This window comes from Cannabis sativa, chromosome 4 (assembly GCF_029168945.1).
Source record: "Cannabis sativa cultivar Pink pepper isolate KNU-18-1 chromosome 4, ASM2916894v1, whole genome shotgun sequence".
Classification (NCBI taxonomy): domain Eukaryota; kingdom Viridiplantae; phylum Streptophyta; class Magnoliopsida; order Rosales; family Cannabaceae; genus Cannabis; species Cannabis sativa.
The window spans coordinates 57,107,982-57,114,050 of record NC_083604.1 but is presented as its reverse complement, the minus strand read 5'-3'; positions in this window follow the sequence as shown (position 1 = coordinate 57,114,050).

Below are 6,069 nucleotides of genomic sequence, written 5' to 3'. Positions count from 1 at the left end.
CAATGTAATGATCTTTGAACTGCATATCTACTAACTATTTCTCCACCCCTATCAGTTCGCAAGATCTTTAACCACATACCTTAATGGTGTTTAACCATTGCTAGAAATTGATGAAATTTTTCAAACATTTCAAATTTCTTTGCATAAGGTATAATCTAGAGTTATCGTTTTAAGAATACAACGAAAAACTCATATCCACCCCTGAATGTACATCCATCTGCGAATGAGATGAACTACTTTCAGTGGATATAGGCATATTAACTCTTTGCAGAGATTGATCTTGTCAAAACCACTATGAACAAGATACAAATGCCATAGATTAAAAAAAATGTGGTAGTGTCTTTGGATGATATAGGTTTAGTTACATCAAAGAGTTCTTAGAATACTTCAAGTGGATCCTGGTCACAGAATACCTAACTCACATTCCATACAGTTTTAATCCATTAATAAAAGATGGATATTAAACACTTGAGAAAGTGTAACTGTATTGTATTCTGGAATTAGAAATTTAAGAAAATTTCTATTTGGAATCTAAAATTAAAGTCAAAGACTTAAATTTATACCAAATATAATGAGTAATTCTATCTTGGACCAAAGACTACTAATACAAACTCTAAGTCAGATTTGCCCATACAAGTAGGAGATTTCTAAGATTGAGGATTTATATCAATTGGGAATAGAATTTCGGGATTATAATCATATGCGTCATATAAAATGACATGAAATGATTTATAGACCATTCATCCAATGATATGTTTTGAAAGCTAATTCGAAATGAATAAGCTAAGAGGAATTAGGATAATTTCGTTTAAAATAAGAATCCAACGATGCTTCGATTAGCGAAAGTCAAAGTAATCTTATTTATATAATCTTCTTTGTTTCATATCGTAAAAATACTAGTCTAAGGTGTCATCAATTGATGAACAACTAGATGTCGCATGTACAATATTTATCTTTCGAAATCTAACACTATTATGTATGTCTAATGGTGAAAATCCACTAGGGATTTATCTCATTAGATAAACAAGCCAAGTTAGACCAACAATGAAGATTCGAAATTAAACTACAACTTAATAACAGAAAATAACATGGTTCAATATAAATTCATACACAATTCAGAAATTATAAGCATATAGCAAGTAGGAATGACAAGTGAAAATACTAAAACTTACAATCCTAAATAATTTCCAAGGTTTTCAACAAACTGATACAAAGGTCCCGTAGGCGAGAGTCAAAGCATCATTTATTGAATAGAGTTGTCACTTCATCTAAAATAGAAACCATTCTAGCAACCTTTTATTCGATCAAAATAAGAATCCAACGTTGTCCCGGGAGGCGAGAGTCAAGGTTATTCTCATTTTATGAGCTTCTACCATTGTTTCATGTTTCATAAGTTTATCTCTAAGTAGTCACCGTAGGGGAGAGTCTAATAGAGACGAAAACTTACAAAACACTTATCAAATGAAATCTTACGTGTTAAATGCGTTCAACGAATAACCATCCATAGGGGGACGAAGTCTAGCGTCTCGAGGTTATATTGAAAACATTTAACTTTTGTAAGACCAACAATGGAGATCGAATATCTTAATAATAATCAAGCTCATTATTTAAAGTGAGTTGTATTTTCTTTGATTCTCTTTATTTATTCTATTTATTTTAAATATATATTTATTTAATTAAAATTTCCAATTTAGAATGAAAAATTCTAAATATAAATTTTAATTTAATATTTATAAATTTTACTTAGATGGATATGAAATAATATGAATTATTTCCATCTTAGTAATAATTTCCAATAAATATTTAGAAAAAATATTTAAGTTGTTACAAAATTAATTTAAATTAATTTACAACTCAAATTTAATTTTCTATAAATATATATTGCATTTCGAAAAATTAAAGTATATAAGAATACAATTTTCGAAAAATGCATATTAAAATAAAAAATAAATCCCGGAAAAATTATTCTAATTTAATGTTGGCCCAAAATTAATTAATAAAATTAATTTACAACAAAAAATATAATTTTCCTATTTAATTAAATATATATAAGAAAAATTTCAAATATTTAAGTATGATGATGAAAATCAACTTAAATATTAATTTTCTATTTAATTAAATACACTAGAAAAATACTTCAAGCAAAAATATCACCTATCTAGATTTTCCTTTGACTAATTAATTCAATTTCTAATAATATACTTTAATTCAATTTATTTTAAATTAATCAATAAATGAAAAAATCATTGATTTAAGTTGATCCAAGAATTAATTAAAATAAATAATTAATTTACAACTTAATCTATTTTTCAAGATAAAATTCGAAATTCTAGCATTTAAGAAATGCAATTTCGAAAATTGATTAATAAAATAAAGAAAAAATATATTTTGAAAATTATTTAAATTTAGTTGAAAAAATAAATTTCAACTAAAATAATTTTCTATTTAATTAAATGTCATGAAAAAGAAATATTTAAGTATCATGATGAAAATCAACTTAGATATTTAATTTTCAAATTAATTAAATGTATTAAATTCAAGAAATAAATAATTAAGTGTAGAGAAGGCTTAATTATTAATCTCTAGTCTAATACTAGGAAAAAATATACTTAAAATAAATTGTACCAAAATTAATTATATAAATAATTAATTTCACAATTTATAATATCTTCCTATTTAATATTAGAAATAATAAGTAGTCTAGAAATAACTATCTAGAAAATATCTTATTTGACTAAGTATCTTTTCCACAAAATTTGAAAATATCTAATTTAAGTTGAACTAGAAAAATCTAGAACTTAAATATTTTCAAATTTAAATTTAATTAAATATCAAAAATTAAGTCCGTAACCACTTAATTTGAAAATATTCCATTTTAAGTTAATATTTGAAAAGATATTAACTTAAAAAATATCTAAAGAATCTTAATAACCAATGCCTAAAATTCCTCAACTTAATTTTGAAATTTGAAATTCAAAAGATATTCGGATTTAAGTTGGTTAGTTGTAGATAACTAAATATCAACTTAAATAAGAATATTTAATGAAAAATTTAAATTAAGTTCCGTAAAGAATCTAGATGGTTATAATTCTATATTTAATTAAATACAAGAAAATACATATAGTTTAGCTTAGAATAAAGAATTCTTTAAACTATAATTTTCTTAAATTAATTTCAAAATAAATGAAATTAATTATGTTGCTAATCAATTTTATTAGGTTAAACTAGTTTAATTAACCTAGTACAAGCCATTCAAATCGTGCAAATGGGCCTTCACAATTGGGGTGGTTTGTGTGAGGGGGTGCTGGGTTCAGTATGTCGTACCCACTTCTATGGCTCCCAACTCTCACACAAGGCCCAAAAGAGAGGAATTTAACCTTAATAAGAACAACTGTTATTAATTGAATAAGCCCAAAACTAAATGGGCCTAAATAAAATCTATCAATGACTATGACATTTTATTTAGCAACATTAACCTATATGCATCTATAATAAAATTAAACACATAGGCTCACACAGGCACACTTTGGATGGGTCCTATCATGTTGCTAGGTCATACACAGATGAAAGAAGATTGTAAAATTTACCTGTTACAAATTATTAACTTGACCAAGGGAGCCATTAGATCATTAGATCTGGCAAAAAGTAACCATGGCTATTTGCAATCAAGTAATAATAGGTTTTGAAAACTTACAAACAAGCTAAAACACATACTCCTGCAACAGGGTTAGCTGGATAGTTGGATGTAGGATTTATTTAATTTTAAATAAATATTTAATTTCGAAATTAATTAATTAAATAAATAAAAAAAAATAAAAATTTCGAAAATTTTTTTAAAAAAAAATTTAAAAAAAAATTCGAAATTTTAAATAAAAATTTAAAATTAAACCTACAATTTTTGAAAAATTAGGTTTCAACCAACCTAAATATCATTTCAAAAATTTGCTAACTACTTTTAAATTTTAAATGTTATTTTATAAATAAAAATTAAATAAAAATTAGAAAAGATAAATAAATATCTTTTTCAAATTTTTAAATATAATTTAAATAAATAAAATAACAAAATTTAAAAAATTAGCAAAATATCTTATATCTATTTAAAATTACATGATTATAAATATCTTATTTTAAATTTAAATATGGTCAAAATATCTAAAAAGATTTAATTAAAAAATCTTAAAAGATAAGATATTTTTAAAATATCTTAAAAGATATTATAAATATCTTTAAAAGATAAGATATTTTTAAATATCTTAAAAGATATTATAAATATCTTAAAATATCTGACCTTAAATTTAAAAAAAATATAATCAAATTTAAAAATAAGATAGATTTTTAAGCAAAAAGATAAATACTAATTCTATTCAAATTCAAATTACACTAATATCTTGAATTAAATTAAAAAAAAAATTAAATTAATTCAAAATGATAATTAGAATTGAATTAGGAATAGTAATAGTATATATATACAAAACCATACAAAAAATTGGAAGTTAATTCCATGAAAAAGTATGAAAAATTGAAGAAAATTGAAAAAATTCGAAACTGTACGGACAAGCTCATGATCGTTATGAAACTATCAAAGACAAAATTTCCGATTTTGTCAACTCTTCAAAAAATCATAACTAATTCAAATAAAATCCAAATTGAGTTCTTTAAAAGGCTAACTTGCTTAATTTTTTCCATACTATCCAATAAAAATAATGCCAGAACCGAAATAACAATTATTTTTCACGAAAATTTCACAATCATCAATCAATCATCAAATAACACTCAATACAACATGATACCATCCAAAGAACATACAAACAATCGTTTTAAAGTCCAAATTACATGTAAGTAAATCAATTACCATGGCTCTGAGGCCAGTTGTTTGAATTTATTTTACCAGGATCTTAGATCTACTCACAAGTATGTTTATTAACATCCTAAATATGAACTTTCTAAAACGATGAAATAAACACATATAAAGTTTAGGAAACCTTACATTGGGTGCAGCGGAATAATATGACTCCTTCCGTTCAGATATCTAGCCCTTGATTCCTTTCTGTAGCAGAGCATTATCAATATCTGAACCTGGATCTCTTTCTCTGAATCTTTGATGCTGAATTTCCTTTGCTGATGATCTTTCTTCACGATCTTCCTCACTATGATTGAGGTATCACTTGATGTGTGTGGGCACTACTCTAATCACTAAGGATTTCGAAATTCTAAGGAAGAAGAGAGAGAGTGGTCAGCTAAAGATAGGGAGAGAGAAGGCTCAGTTTTTCTGAATAGAAAAAGTCAGAAGAAAAGTGTAATTTTCCTGAAGCCTTCACTATCTATTTATAGCATTCCTCTAGGGCTTGATTTGAATTATATGGCATTAAAATAATGAAAAAATCAGTTTAAATTTCCTACAAAAGTGGCTGGCCCTAAACTTAGTGGATTGGGCCTTGCTTTTTGCAATTTTGCAATTTTAACACCTTTTGTATCTGATTTTCTCAAAAAGGCCAATTTCCTAATTCAACCATTTAAATGCCAATTCTAACTATTTAATAACTATAAATAATTATTAAATAATATTGTCATTTATCATATTTATTAATTGAACCATACAAAGTATCATAATTAACAAATATGCCCCTATAAACTCTTTCTTTACAATTTCGCCCTTACTTAGTGAAAAATTCACAAATAGACATAGTCTAATTTGAGAATTATAATTGATTAATCAAAACCAATTACATGAGTCTTACAAGCAATATTATCTCAACTAGTGGGGGGACCATGGGTCTATATAACCGAGCTTCCAATAAGTAGATCAAGAATTTAACACTAAAATTCACTAACTTATTAATTCTTCGTTGAATCCACACATAGAACTTAGAATTGCACTCTCAGTATATAGAATGCTCTATATGTTCCACCATATAGACACATCATTAGTTATCCATTGTTATAATCCTAATTTGATCAATGATCCTCTATATGAATGATCTACACTGTAAAGGGATTAAATTACCGTTACACCCTACAATGTATTTATTCCTTAAAACACTTGACCCCGTATAAATGATATTTCAGCTT